General features: G+C 38.6%; 1 protein-coding gene across 3 annotated transcripts in view; it reads right to left on the bottom strand.

The window, feature by feature from the left end:
* SKAP2 (src kinase associated phosphoprotein 2) overlaps positions 1–15,414 on the bottom strand; it is a 432,987-nt gene that overhangs the window by 332,894 nt on the left and 84,679 nt on the right. The window contains exon 4 of one of the 3 annotated variants that reach the window (XM_078342524.1): positions 8,255–8,431. The exons of the other annotated variants lie outside the window; for them this stretch is intronic. The gene's annotated coding sequence lies outside the window, so the exon portion shown is untranslated. The remainder of the gene's footprint in view (positions 1–8,254; positions 8,432–15,414) is intronic. 3 annotated transcript variants of the gene reach the window in all.

Below are 15,414 nucleotides of genomic sequence, written 5' to 3'. Positions count from 1 at the left end.
ATAAGGACACATGTACACGAATGTTCATTGCAGCACTGTTTACGATAGCAAAGACCTGGAATCAACCCAAATGCCCATTGATAATAGACTGGATTGGAAAAATGTGGCACATATACACCATGGAATATTATGCAGCAATCAGAAATGATGAGTTTGTGTTGTTTGTAGGGACATGGATGAATCTGGAGAACATCATCCTCAGCAAACTGACACAAGAACAGAAAATGAAACACCGCATATTCTCACTCATAGGCGAGTGATGAAAAATGAGAGCACATGGACACAGAAAGGGGAGTACTACACACTGGGGTCTATTGGGGGGAAAAGGGGAGGGCCAGTGGAAGGGGGAGGTGGGGAGGGATAGCCTGGGGAGAAATACCAAATGTGGGTGAAGGGGAAAAGGAAAGCAAAGCACACTGCCATGTGTGTACCTACGCAACTGTCTTGCATGCTCTGCTCACATACCCCAAAACCTAAAATCCAATAAAAAATTTAAAAAAATAAAATAAAATAAAATGGAATAGTAGGCAGTCATTAAAACTAATAACAGTTATTTTGACTTGGAAATATATTTATGTTATTAAAGAAAAAGGTAGGTTATGAAACTAAATACAAAAAAAAAAACATTATTATCTCAAAAGATGTAGAAAAGGACTTTGACAAAATTCAACAACATTTCATGCTAAAAACTCTCTATAAACTAGGTATTGATGGAACATATCTCAAAATAATAAGAGCTATTTATGACAAACCCACAGCCAATATCATACTGAATGGGCAAAAATCGAATGGGCAAAAAATAGCATTCCCTTTGAAAACTGGCACAAGACAAGGATGCCCTCTCTCACCACTCCTATTCAATATAGTATTGGAAGTTCTGGCCATGGCAATCAAGGGAAGAAAAAGAAATAAAGTATATTCAATTAGGAAAAGAGGAAGTCAAATTGTCTCTATTTTCAGACAACATGGTTGTACATTTAGAAAACCCCATTGTCTATGCTCAAAATCTCCTTAAGCTGATAAGCAACTTCAGCAAAGTCTCAGGATACAAAAATCAATGGGCAAGAATCACAAGCATTCCTATACACCAATAACAGACAAACAGAGAGCCAAATCACGAGTAAACTCCCATTCACAATTGCCACAAAGAGAATAAAATACCTAGGAATACAACTTACAAGGGATGTGAAGGCCCTCTTCAAGGAGATCTACAAACCACTGCTCAAGGAAATAAGAGAGGACACAAACAAATGGAAAAACATTCCATGCTAATGATTAGGAAGAATCAAATTTAGTATTGTGAAAATGGCCATACTGCCTAAAGTGATTTATAATTCAATGCAATCCCCATCAAGTTACCATTGACTTTCTTCACAGAATTGGAAAAAACTACTTTAAATTTCATATGGAATCAAGAAAGAGCCCACAGCCAAGATAGTCCTAAGCAAAAAGAACAAAGCTGAAGGCATTACACTACCTGACTTCAAACTATACTAAAAGACTACAGTAACCAAAACAGCATAGTACTGGTACCAACACAGATACATAGACCAATGGAACAGAACAGAGGCCTCAGACATAACACCACACATCTATGACTATCCGATCTTTGACAAACCTGACAAAAACAAGCAATGGGGAAAGGATTCCCTATTAAATAAATGGTGTTAGGAAAACTGGCCAGGCTTATTCAGAAAGCCGAAACTGGATCACTTCCTTACACTTTACACAATAATTAACTCAAGATGAATTAAAGACTTAAATGTAAGACCTAAAACCATAAAAACCCTGGAAGAAAACATAAGCAATACCATTCAGGACAGGACATAGGCATAGGCAAAGATTTCATGACTAAAACACCAAAAGCAATGGCAACAAAAGCCAAAACAGACAAATGGGATCTAAGTAAGCTAAAGATCTTCTGCCCAGGAAAAGAAAATATCATCAGAGTGAACAGGCAATCTACAGAATGGGAGAAAGTTTTTGAATCTATCTATCTGACAAAGGGCTAATATCCAGAATCTACAAAGAACTTGAACAAATTTACAAGGAAAAAAACAAACAACCCATCAAAAAGTGGGCAAAGTATATGAACAGACAATTCTCAAAAGGAGACATTTATGCAGCCAACAAACATGAAAAAAAGCTCATCATCACTGGTCATTAGAGAAATGCAAATCAAAACCACATTGAGATACCATCTCACACCTGTTATTATGGTGATCATTAAAAAGTCAGGAAACAACAGATGCTAGAGAGGATGTGTAGAAGTATGAATGCTTTTACACTGTTGGTGAGAGTGTAAATTAGTTTAACCATTGAGGAAGACAGTGTGGCAATTCCTCAAGGATCTAGAACCAGAAATACCATTTGACCCAGCAATCCCATTACTGCATATATACCCAAAGGATTATAAATATTTCTGCTAAGACCTATGCACACATATGTTTACTGCAGCACTGTTCACAATAGCGAAGACTTGGAACCAACCTAAATGCCTATCAATGATAGACTGGATAAGGAAAATGTGGCACATATACACCACGGAATACTATGCAGCCATAAAAAAGGATGCGTTCGTGTCCTTTGCAGGGACAGGGATGAAACTAGAAACCATCATTCTCAGCAAACTAACACAAGAACAGAAAACCAAACACCGCATGTTCTCACTCATAAGTGGGAGTTGAACGATGAGAACACATGGACACAGGAGGGGAACATCACACAATGGGGCCTGTTGGGGATGGAGGGCTAAGGAAGGGATAGAATTAGGAGAAATACCTAATATAGATAAAAAGTCAATGAGTGCAGCAAACCATCATGATATGTGTGTACCTATGTAACAAACCTGCACATTCTGCATATGTACCCCAGAACTTAAAGTACAATAAAAAAAAATAACTAATAGTTTGCTAAATAGTAAAAAAATAAAATACTCCTTCAGCACTTCTCCCGAATAGTGGGTAGGATAGATTAAACAAGAGCTGCAAAATGTAAGTTATCAAAGCTGAATGATGGATACATAGGAATCCATTATACTATTCCATTTTTATGTTTCATTTATCCATAAAAAAAAAAAGATTTTTAAAAAAATATAATGCCTTGGCCGGGCACAATGGCTCACGCCTGTAATCCCAACACTTTGGGAGGCTGAGGCAGATGGATCACGAGGTCAATAGATCGAGACCATCCTGGCCAACATGGTGAAATTCTGTCTCTATTAAAAATACAAAAATTAGTTGGGCATGGTTGCACATGCCTGTAATCCCAGCTACTCAAGAGGCTGAGGCAGAAGAATAGCTTGAATCAGGGAGTTGGAGGTTGCCATGAGCCGAGATCATGCCACTTCACTCCAGCCTGGCAACAGAGCAAGACTTCGCCTCAAAAAAAAAAATGCCTTGAGCTGGGTGCAGTAGCTCACACTTGTACCCCTAGCTACTCAGGAGGCTGAGGCTAGATGACTTCTTGAGCCTGAGAATTTATTTGAGGCTGCAGTGAGCTATGATTGTACTGCCACTGCACTCCAGCCTAGGTAACAAAATAAGATGCTGTCTCCAATACATGAATAAATAAAATGACTCCACACCAGTGGCCTGGAACATAGAAAATTCGTAACAAATATATGTTGAATTAAAATATATAAATAGAAACAATAAACAAATAATAAAGAAATAAAGCTAATAAGTAGAAACATTTTTGTATCAGTGAAGATTACTGTAACCATTGAGAAATTATATTACATTCCCAGATCCCTTTAGTGTTTGTTTCCCTTATACATTATATAATTTTTCAACCCTATTGCTTTATTTTGTGATCTTAAGATCACATCAAAGGGTGAAAGATGGCTTGTATATCATCAATGATTAACATTTACAAAGTCTCCACTATGTAAACATATTACACTCTACTGGACTCCTTTTAATATATAAGACAATAGCATGGAGTGCTAGCCAATGAGAACTATCTTTATGAGACCACAGAGAGATATAAAAAACAAAGGTCATTCTCATATACAGAATATGCATTTCATTACATTTGTGTTTATTACTATGTGTTCTAATTCTCATATACTTGTTATCACTTGCTTACTGTATTAATCCAAATGAGCTACAGCCACTATATGCAACATCAAACCACAGTGACTAATTAAACCCACTGTGTAACAACTTTTAGAACTAAATACTACTTTTGAGATGATCTGTCATTCACAACTATGACTTCTCATAATATTAATAATGTATTCATTGTTCCAACGTCACCATTCAATTTTTCCTGACTACTCACTAATATGTAAATATTTATCTAAGGCAGTCTTTTAAGAGTTTCACTTCTCATTAACATGCAAGGATTGAAAAAGAGGGATATCCCAAAAAGAAAAATCATTCTCTCCTAAAAGAGAAGACACAAGCGCCTTACTCCAACATTTAAACTTGGCGAGAATTTCACCAGCTAGAATCTAAATTGCTTAGACTTTACATGCACTTTGGGAGGCTGAGGCAGGAGAATCCCTTGAGTTCAGGAGTTTGAGACCAGCCTGGTCAATATAGTGAGACCCTGACTCTACAAAAATGTTTGAAACACTTTAATTACCTATTTCTACCCATAATAGAGCCTGAGGTCAATGTTTTTCTCTTCATTTTGCCATGCCTTTTTAAGATTAAAATAGCTCTTTTAATTTAAGATCATAACAATCAGTTGTAAACCAACCATGAATGGGTCCTAGGTTGGAAAAAAAAATTATAAACATCTGGGGAACAAATGGAGAAATTTGAATATGGATAGGTTATTGGATTATATTTAGGAATTACGTTAATTTTCTCAGTTGTAAAATGGCATTGTGAATTGATAGAAAAATAGCCTTAATTTTAGAAAGTATTTGCTGAAGTATTTAAGGGTGAACTGTCCATCATATCTGCAACTTTATCTGAAATGGTTCACAGATACATAGCCAAAGGCAAAATAGTAACAATTCATGAATCCAGGTAGTATATATAACTTCCTTATTCTTGAAATTTTTCAAATAAATACTTTTTAAAAAGCTCTTTTTCTGCAACTGGGGAGGGAAACTTTCCTAAGGCATGCTAAATGGTGACCTAGGAGAATAATATATGAGGACTGATGTACCCTTTTGACCTAGAAGTGTACCTTTTAAACCAGGTTACATGCTGCTCAAGGGCTCCATAGCTGGGGATGATACAATGAGAAATAAAGTACATAACAAAGGTATCAGTGATGGTTATCATCACCTCAGCAAACCGCCATACCCTCAGTACACAGTGCCCTCAGCCACCATCTCCAGATCAATATGGCTATCAATGACAGATGGCCAAAGCATCTCTATTCACTCAGGTCATTCTTAGTTCACATGGTCTGACAGCATTTACGAGTCTTGTGTCATTAGACTGTCTTTAGAAAACAACCTAGCCATTAAAGGCGGAAGCAGAGTAATGTTGTATGTCAGACAGCTCACTGTTGACAGTTTAAATACACTCAGAAAGCTTATTTTCTGTGTACTACAATTACATTTTCACTGGCAGAGAATGTATCATTAAAACGTAAATGCATGTTGAAAGCAAAGCTATAAAAAGACTTCTCTGCCACAAACCATTTCTAGACACACCATAGCTAGGAAGAAAAAGTAATATTGTTCAGTATTGATTTGATCAAAATTGTAATTGCTTTAGAAAGGAGAAGGGACTTTTGGCCCAAATATAATTTTTAATATGGTTTATACTTCACAGAATCTGATTTGGGATCCATTTAGTTTAGAGACAGTGACAGTAAAACAGGTACCTACCTTTTCAGTAATATTTCATTAGGATATTAACAATTTCCTACTCATTGCAATATTAACAAGCCTTTATTTTGTGGACCAATATTTTCACTATTAAGCATTCAGCTTGTCCCTTGAGTTATCTAAGGTAAGGTATCACCACTTTTGCCCAAAAGGTATAAGTGTTGTGTTGCTCAAGCAACACAAAGCAATACCGATGAGGCCCTATATTTACTATAAATAAATATTCTTCTCTATTACAGTTATTAAATAAATCCTACTCACTGGTAATTATGATGTAAGCAAAAATAGTTTTATGAATAGCCAATAAATTAGTTATGGATGCATAGGTAAATCCATTTAACTAATTTCAAGCAAGACCTTGAAATACATTTAGCCATTTATGTCTACAACATACAAATAATAGACTTATTACTATCACAAGGCAAATTCCTTCTTGTTCAAGTACTACTGACTTCATTATCTGAGAACTGGACTTGGCCCAAAGTTTATTGACTCACAGTATTTTCCTTCATAGCAGTATTTCCATGAATAGTTGCTTTAAATTGTAAAAACAGATGCATAGTTGTTAGAGGAGGCAGAAGAGAATGGTTTAGCATTGGTGAGTGATGTGGTCACTGAATACAATGACCCAGTTTTGGTCAAAGAAAAGTCACGAATACTCCATTTAGAAAGAGATCTTAAATGTTTTCTAGGGAGAGTGAAAAATAGTTTCTTTAGGGAGAAACATCCCTCAGTCAAATTTCAAAAATAAATGGTAGCATTTATATAGCAGTTGCTATAATGCTTCTTCACTGACAAGAGAGAGAACTCAAAAATAAAAGAATCTTGGCCTCTAGAAAAAGCTGTGGGAAACCTCTGGCCCTTAGTTTAATTTCTTCTAGCTAGACCATGAAAAGTTTTCTAAACTAAGTATCCTTTGTGCCTCCCTTTTCAACCATTTAAGAACAACAAATACAGCTGTGCAAACAGGAGGAATGTGTGTTCCTGTGGTAAGATTCATGCCCTAGCTCTTCCTGGAGGTATTCTTTTTCAGACATATGCACAATCTTCTAAGTCAGTAGGCTCAAAGAAGGATGAGGAGATTGTGGGCCAGGGTAAACTTCAGCCTGAATCCATAAGAGAAGATATAAAGCAAACTGGCTGGGATTCTTGGGCAACAGAAAGAAAAGTTTCTAACAGCTGACAAGAAAGAAACTGAGAAGCAAGAAATACTGCTTTTCCTCCTGTCCATTTTTATCTTTTTCTCCTCTGCCACCTTCTTTTTTTTGATTGTAAGAACATAGGCCTTGGAGCCATTGTCATGGTTTGAATCTTAGTCCATTATATATTCATTGTTTGATTTGCGAATGTATCTAATATCTCTGAACTTCAGCTTCCTTATCTGCAAAATGGGTGGAATGATACTCATGGAGTTTAAGGATTAAATAAAATAACCCAAAATACATAGCAGGTGCCTGGTTCATGGTAGGTACTTGAAAAATATGTTAGCACTTTTCTTTTCCTTCTTTTATTCTTTTAGTCTTTATTTCTTCTTTGTAACTTTTTTTTTTTTTAACATATGATAGAACTTTGGATCCTGAAGCTGGGTATGGTGTCTCATGCCTGTAATCCCATCCCTTTAGGAGCCCACCATTGTAGGACTGCTTGAGGCCAGGAGTTCAAGACAACATAGCAAGACCCCATCTCTACAAAAAGTTTTTAAAAATTAGCTGGGTGTGGTGGCATGAGCCTCTAGACCTAGCTTCTTGGGAGGCTGGAGTAGGAGGACTGCTTGAGCTCAGGAGGTTGAGGCTACAGTGAGCTATGATCATGCCACTGTACTCCAGCCTGGGCAACAACACAAACAAAGAAGTTTGGATACTTTTCTTTATTACTTATTTTCCATGGGCCAGTGACATTGGATAGAAAAATGTCTCATACTTGGTGTAAGTGGGATGTTCAGCCACAAGGGCTGATGGCTTCATGTTTGTATGAATCCCAAAAGACTGAGTTTCCTGTTGATCTGATGAAGAACTATTTTTGTAACAGGAAGTTACAGGGAACCTGGGAATTAGAAAAGAAGAATGCCTGGCTCTTCTTTTTTGTTATCTTTAGGTTTTTTTGTTTTGCTTTGTTTTGGTTTTTGATATTGTTGTGAGATGGAGTTTTGTTCTTGTTGCCCAGGCTGGAGTACAGTGGCACCATCTCAGCTCACTGCAACCTCTGCCTCGAGTTCAAGCGATTCTCCTGCCTCAGTCTCCTGAGCAGCTGGGATTATAGGCATGTGCATCACACCCAGCTAATTTTTTGTATTTTTAGTAGTGACAGGGATTTCATCATTTTGGCCAGGCTGGCTAGAACTCTTGACCTCTGGTGATCTATCCGCCTTGGCCTCCCAAAGTGCAGGGATTACAGGCATGAGCCTCCACACCCGGCCACCTGGCTCTTGTTAATCAATGATTGTTATGCTTGGATTACCTCTGAAACAATGATAGAGAATTTGGGTAGAGACTCTTCAAGTGGCTGAACAGACTTCAATGCAGCCTGAGCCCTTGTATAGGTCATATATCCTCTCCTCAGAATGAGATTTGGGCTCTGGAAGATTGTCTCACGATAAACAAGTTCCAGGAGCAGAGAAGTGAGTTTGATCTGGATCTGTAGAGAAAAATTAATTCTGTGTTGAAAGCAAAATGAATTGTAGCTCAAGTTTCAGCATATGTTACTTTTAAACCAGAAATTGCAAGTACTGTATTTTTTTAAGGGTATGGAAAGAACCCTAAATTCATTGCAAAAAGGAATCATAATTTTTTTTAAAAAGCATAAAAGTGTAGGAGAACAAAAGTAAGAGGAAGACAGAGAAAGAATGAAACATTTACTCAAGTGGAAGTGCTCTCTTCCTAGCCTCCAAGAGAGCACCCCTTCTGGGTGGGCAACTTGGGGAAAAGCACTTCAGGGGCAGTTTCCTACAGCAAGCAACGTTGCTGACTGTTCCCTCCTTGGAACTCCTTGGCCCTTTGGCCATATACCTAATCTAGTTCTCCTTCTCCTGTGGCCTCCCTGATTATTTCCCAGGGCTCACTCCTTAGAGTTTTCTCTTCTCATTCCAGAACCTCTAGCTGAGCAAGTTTGTTTATTTCTATGGCTTCTTCTACCCCTTAAATGATGGCAATTCCCAAATGTTTTAAACCACTCTCTTCTAAAACCCACAAGCCTAATTGGCCATCACTAACTGACTGGTGATCACGTCTAAAATCAAAGTTATCTCCATTTCTCCAAAACCTCTTCCCACCGTCCATACTCTATCTACCAGTTCCCAAAGTCAAAGCAGTTCTGAAGTCATTCTTCATTATTTCCTCTAATTCAACTACCAAATCCAATCTATCACCAAGTGGCCATTAAATCTACTTCTAGACTATCTAATTTGTACCTATATTCCAATCCTACTGTCACTGGTTTTTGGGGGGGATTTTTTTGTTTTGTTTTTTTTTGAGACTGGGTCTCACTTTGTCACATAGGCCATAATACAGTGGCGATCATAGCTCACTGTCACCTTGAACTCCTGGGCTCAAGGGATCCTCTCACCTCAGACTTCAAAGTAGCTAGGACTTCAGGTGTGAGCTACCATGCCCAGCTAATTTTTAAAAAATTTTGGCCGGGCAATGTGGCTCACATCTGTAATCTCAGCACTTTGGAAGGCTGAGGCGGGTGGATCATAAGGTCAGGAGTTTGAGACCAGCCTGACCAACATGGTAATACACAGTATCTACTAAAAATACAAAAATTAGCTGGGCATGGTGGCACATGCCTGTAATCCCAGCTACTCAGGAGGCTGAAGGAGAATCACTTGAACCTGGGAGGCAGAGGTTGCAGTGAGCTGAGATTACACTACTGCACTCCAGCACAGGTGACAGAGCAAGACTCCATATAAAAAAAAAAAAAAAAAATTTTTTTTTTTTTGTAGAGGTGGAGTCCCACTGGTCTCAAACTCCTGGATTCAAACAATTTTCCCAACTTGGCCTCCCAAAGTGCTGGCATTACAGTCATGAGCCGCTGTGCCTGGCCCACTGCCACTGTTTTATACAAAGCTCTCATCATCTCCTCCCTGGATTTCTAACTTTCATTTCTGATCTTTTTTCTGGCCAATCTTTTATCAAAGTGAACTTTCTAAAACATAAATCTAATACCTTCTCTTTTACTAACTTTAATCACTTTTGATGGGTTCCCTCTGGTTCTCAAAATAAAAATCCAAATCCAAACAAGGTTCTTTATAACACTGCCGAAGTGTTCCTTAACATCCTTCTCTCTTGCAATTTCCCTCTCTGTATTCACAAACATTTCAAACCCTGCAGTTCGGCCACAATAGGCTATGTGTCACTCCCCAAGTATAGCATGTTCCTTCATAATTCTTTGTATGTTCTGTTCCCTCTATATGAAATGTTGTTCCCTGCCTGGTGAGCTCCTTCATTCTCTAAGATTAAGCTCAAATGTCACTCCTCTGTAAAGCTTTCCCTTGCTGCTCAATAGATTACTTATATCTACCTATGAGACTCTTGGTCCTTACCTCTATTGGGGCACTTTAAAAGATACATTGCCGGTACTGGTTTATGTATTTCTCTCCCTGAACAAATGAGACTGACATTGTGATCTCCTAAAAAAATAGGCACTGGCTCTTATTCCTTTTGATGTCCCCAGCTGTTCACAAAACACTCAATAAATGTTAATAATGTCAAGAGAATTCAGCTTTCCACACAAAGAACCCCAGGACCCTCCAGAAAGTGCCGCCCTTTCCCAGAGAGAACTCTTTAGGCCCACGTAATCTTGTCCTGTGACTTAGCCCATAGCTAGAATAAGAGCAGATAATCTGTTTCTTCAGCTTAAAAGAGAGACTGATGGAGACAGGGGAGAGAGAGAGAAAGACAGAGAAGGAAGGAGGAAGAGACAGATGACCACTACTTTGATAATTCAGTGTACTTTTCCCCTATAGAAAAAGGAACTTAGTTCCTTGATCACAAAATTGGAAAAGAAATAGAACCTTCCCACAATGTTCTGTATTTAGAGGATACTTAAAGAGCACTTTTAAGTATATAGGTGAATGCTCTCCAGTTAGTGGGAATTTTGCACTAGAAATAAAGAACACAGCATCTCACTCACCTTAGTTTGTCCTTCACCATCCTGTCTTTCTCTTTCTGAGAGCCTTTGTCTCCCTCTTCATGTCCAACCAGAACAGAAAAATTAATGTGGCCCCAGGAAATTTTTTCTAGCCCCTATATCTAAATAATTCCTTAAAAATACACTTGATTTATAATCACAGCAATATGCAACCGAGTATCTTCACTGTAAATCTAATGTAATCATTGTTCCTTTGGACATTTCATTAATTTAATGAGTGATAAATACACACTTTAAGGACTATCGGTCCTAATAATTTCCAAATGACTGATATCCACTGCGCTGCTACCCTACATTTCCTTTATATAAATAAATAAATATTTCTAAATTGCTTCCTTTAGTGTATAGAAAAACATTTGTTATTTATTTGTAAATGGCAATAGGACAATTATAAGCATATTGCCAAATAAAGTTCTATAAAAATTCTCTTAGCATATTATGTTTGGTGAAAATGCAATATTTATATAATAAAAACTATAATATTAAAACCCAACAAGTTTCTATAAGTTTGTCCTTTTTAAACTAGTAAAATATTTTACATATGAGGAGAAACCTTTTAATGACAATCCCATATCAAAGTTCTAGGATTTTGCATTTATACAGAGCAGAGTTCATGAACTCCTGCTAATCATGTTAACAATCTACCAGGTTTCTAAAGCCTCAGCAGGGGTTAGAATTAGAAGGCTCTGCCATCAACATCAATAACAGGAACAGTGACACTCAGAGGAGTTTACCACCATGCTCTCCTAAGAGGATTCAGCACATTCAGGCACTGTAGCCCATAATTCAAAGCGACCTATAGTTAGTAATTCCAAAAGAGACCTAGAGGGACATATTACATCAGATTTTGTTTTAAATAGTGAGTCTTAAAAAATTATATATATGTGTAGGTATATATATTGTGTGTGTGCTTGTATATATACAAAGTTATGATAGTCATACTTTTTATTTGAAAGAGCCTTACCACTGAAAAGGATTTTGAGTTCAAATTTGTGTTTTAGTAACAAGAAAGATGTGAATGAAATCTCAAATGTTTCTCTGGGAGGCAAGAAAATGGCTTGAATCCCTAATTCAGGATGCAGCCTGTAGGACAAATGATGACTCAAACAATCTGATGTATCTTGAGCCCAAGGCAGGTGGCAAATCAATTCAGAAACACATAAAAACAAGGTGAATACATTTGAGTTTACAGATATACATTAGAAGCTAATTTCAAAGTATTTTTAAAAATAAACTTTGCACAATATGAATTTGTTATCTGTGGATTTCCACAGGCAGGAAAACATGCCCTCTCCCACCCCTTTTTCAAATAATTCTCACCCAATTTTCCTTTTCTTCACTCCCTTCTCCACAAAAAGGGCAATGTTCAAATCTTAAAGCCAAGATGGCTGAGGTTTTTGTTGTTGTTGTTGTTTGTTTTGAGACAATGTGATTATTAATACTGAGTGTCAACTTGATTGGATTGAAGGATGCAAAGTATTGCTCCTGGGTGTGTCTGTGAGGGTGTTGCCAAAGGAGATCAACATCTGAGTCAGTGGGCTGGGAAAAACAGACCCACCCTGAATCTGAGTGGGCACCATCTAATCAGCTGCCAGCACAGCCAGAATATAAAGCAGGCAGAAAAACATGAAAAGACCAGACTGACCTACCCCCAGCCTACTTCTTTCTCCTGTGCTGGATGCTTCCTGCCCTCGACATTGAACTCCAGGTTCTTCAGCTTTTGGACTCGGACTGGCTTCCTTGCTTCTCAGCTTGCAGACAGCCTATTGTGGGACCTTGCAATTGTGTGAGTTAATATTATCTAATAAATTCCCATATATCCTATTAGTTTTGTCCCTCTGGAGAACCCTGAATAAAACAGATTTTGGCATCAGGAGTGGTTCTAGAGGAACAGAATATTAAGGATGGAGTTATTTTGTTGGTTTTGGGGTTTTTGCAGTTGGCTGCTTAATATGATTAGACCCAAAAATGCTAAGGACTCTACTAATAGTATGGAAAACACTCATAGTCTTTGGTGTGAACTGTTTAGAGAGTTATACAAAATAAATGCATTTGATATTACTCATTTGCCATTTGAGAGAGGCCGGGAGTTTAACTCTGTATGTAATACCTTTAACAATATGTGGAGAACTAAGGAACAAAATGAAGTCAGTTGGTTGCTCCCAAGTTCACTGGACAGTGATGAAAGAAAATTATAAACTCAGGAATTCTAACTCCCGGCTTCAAAAGCAGAGACTGAGCCTCAAATCTGCTAAGATTGCCCTGAGTGAGAGTTTTATGTCCTGTAGAGAAAGAGTTAAAACTGTGGAAAAACAGACACAAGCTCTTATCAAGCAAGTGGCTGACTTGCAGTGAAAGGTGCAGGCATAGCCTCACCAGGTGTCTACCGTTAAAGTGAGGGCATTGATTGGAAAAGAATGGGACCCTTGGAATAGTGATGTATGGGAGGACCCTGATGAAGCTAAGGACACTGAGCTTGCAAACTCTGATGAACACTTTTGCTAGAAGAAATAGCTTCAATATCCTTAGTAGTGCCAACTGATGCTGCCATCAGCCTTTCTACCTTTGTCTGAGGAGATAAACTCCACATTCCCTGAGGCAACAGTGATGGCCTCCCTCAAGGCAGTTGCCGGGCAAGATAATGAGATAATGTTGATTCTCTTCAGAAGCCACCCCCAACACCCCTGTTTGTTTCTAAACCTATAACTAAAGTCCTAGAGGTGATGTTCAGAGTGTCGCCCATGATGAGCTGTACTACACTCAAAAAGAACTGCTTGAGTTTTCTATACACAGAAATCTGAAGAACAGGCATGGGAATGGATATACAGGGTGTGGGATAAAGGTCGAAGGAACATAGAGTTGGATCAGGCTGAATTTATTGATTAGGCCCACTAAGTAGCGATTCTGCATTTAATATTGCAGCTTGGGGAGTTTAAAAGAAAGGCTAAAACAGTTTATTTGTTTGGTTACCCAAAATATGGATTAAATGATGGCCCACTGTTAGTGAGCTGAAAATGCCTGATCTCCTCTGGTTTAATGTAGAGGAAGGGATCCAAAGGCTTAGGGAGACTGAGATAACAGAGTAGATTAGTCATTTTAGACCTACTCATCCCAGCTGGGAGGGTGCAGAAGATATATCCTTGACCAATGCTTTGTGAAACAGATTTTTGAGGGCAGCACCTGAAACTTTGAAGAGTCCTGTAAATGCTTTTCCCTGTATGTCAGATCTAAAGGTAGGAACCGCAGTCACTCAACTACAAAATTTAAATACAATGAGAATAATTGGATCCTGAGGTGGCAGGGGCCAAGTGGCAGCACTCGAGCATCAAAGGCAAGCTACCATAATGGACAGCAGAGGCAAAGCAGAAATCAGCATAGTCTGACTGTGTAAAGTTCTGGCATTGGCTAATTAATCACGGTGTTCCTAGAAGTGAAATTAATAGGAAGCCTACTGCATTCCTACTTACTTTATATAAGCAGAAAACTTTTAGGTCGAATGGACAAAAGACTAATTTGAATTATAAAAACAGAGAATCACAGCCCCTCAATCAATTTCCAGAATTGGGCCAGTTTACAGACACAGAACCCCTTGAATGAAGGGGAGGCCAGGTCCCCTTGAGGAAGCAAACCACTACACTACCGACAATTTATGCTATTAATCTTTCTCTCATCCTTCCCCATGGAGACCTCCAGTCTTTTACTGGAATAACTGTGCATTAGGGAAAGGAAAATAATCAGGTATTTTGGGGGCTACTGGACACTGGCTCTGAGCTGATGTTGATTCCAGGTGACCCAAAACATCATTATAGTCCTCCAGTTAAAGTAGGGGATTATGGAGGTCAGGCAATTAGTGGAGTTTTAGCTCAGGTCTGACTTACGGTGGTCCAGTGGGTCCCAGACTCATCCTGTGGTTATTTCCCCAGTGCCAGAATGCATAATTAGCAGCTGACAGAACCCCCACATGTGCTCCCTGACTGGCAGAGTGAGGACTATTATGGTGGGAAAGTCCATATGGAAGCCATTAGAGCTACCTGTACCTAGAAAAATAGTAAATCAAAAACAACATCACATCCCTGGAGGAATCGTGATTAGTATCACCATAAATGACTTGAAAGATGCAGGGATGGTAATTCTCACCACCCCCATTCAACTCTCCCATTTGGCCTGTGCAGAGGACAGATGGATCCTGGAGAATGACAGTGGATTATCATAAGCTTAACCAAGTGATGACTCCAATTGCAGCTGCTGTACCAGATGTGGTTTCATTGCTTGAGCAAATTAACACATCTCCTGGTGCATCGTATGCAGCCATTGACTTGGCAAATGCCTTTTTCTCCATTCCTGTCCATAAGGCCCATCAGAAGCAAGCTGCCTACAGCTGGCAAGGCCAGCAATGTACCTTTACTGTCTCATCTCAGGTATATATCAACCCTCCAGCTTTGTGCCATAATCTTATTCAGTGAGACCTT

The sequence above is a fragment of the Callithrix jacchus genome, chromosome 11, assembly GCF_049354715.1.
Source record: "Callithrix jacchus isolate 240 chromosome 11, calJac240_pri, whole genome shotgun sequence".
Classification (NCBI taxonomy): Eukaryota; Metazoa; Chordata; class Mammalia; order Primates; family Cebidae; genus Callithrix; species Callithrix jacchus.
The sequence above is the reverse complement of the archived record's forward strand: the minus strand, read 5'-3'. Positions and strand labels throughout refer to the sequence as shown.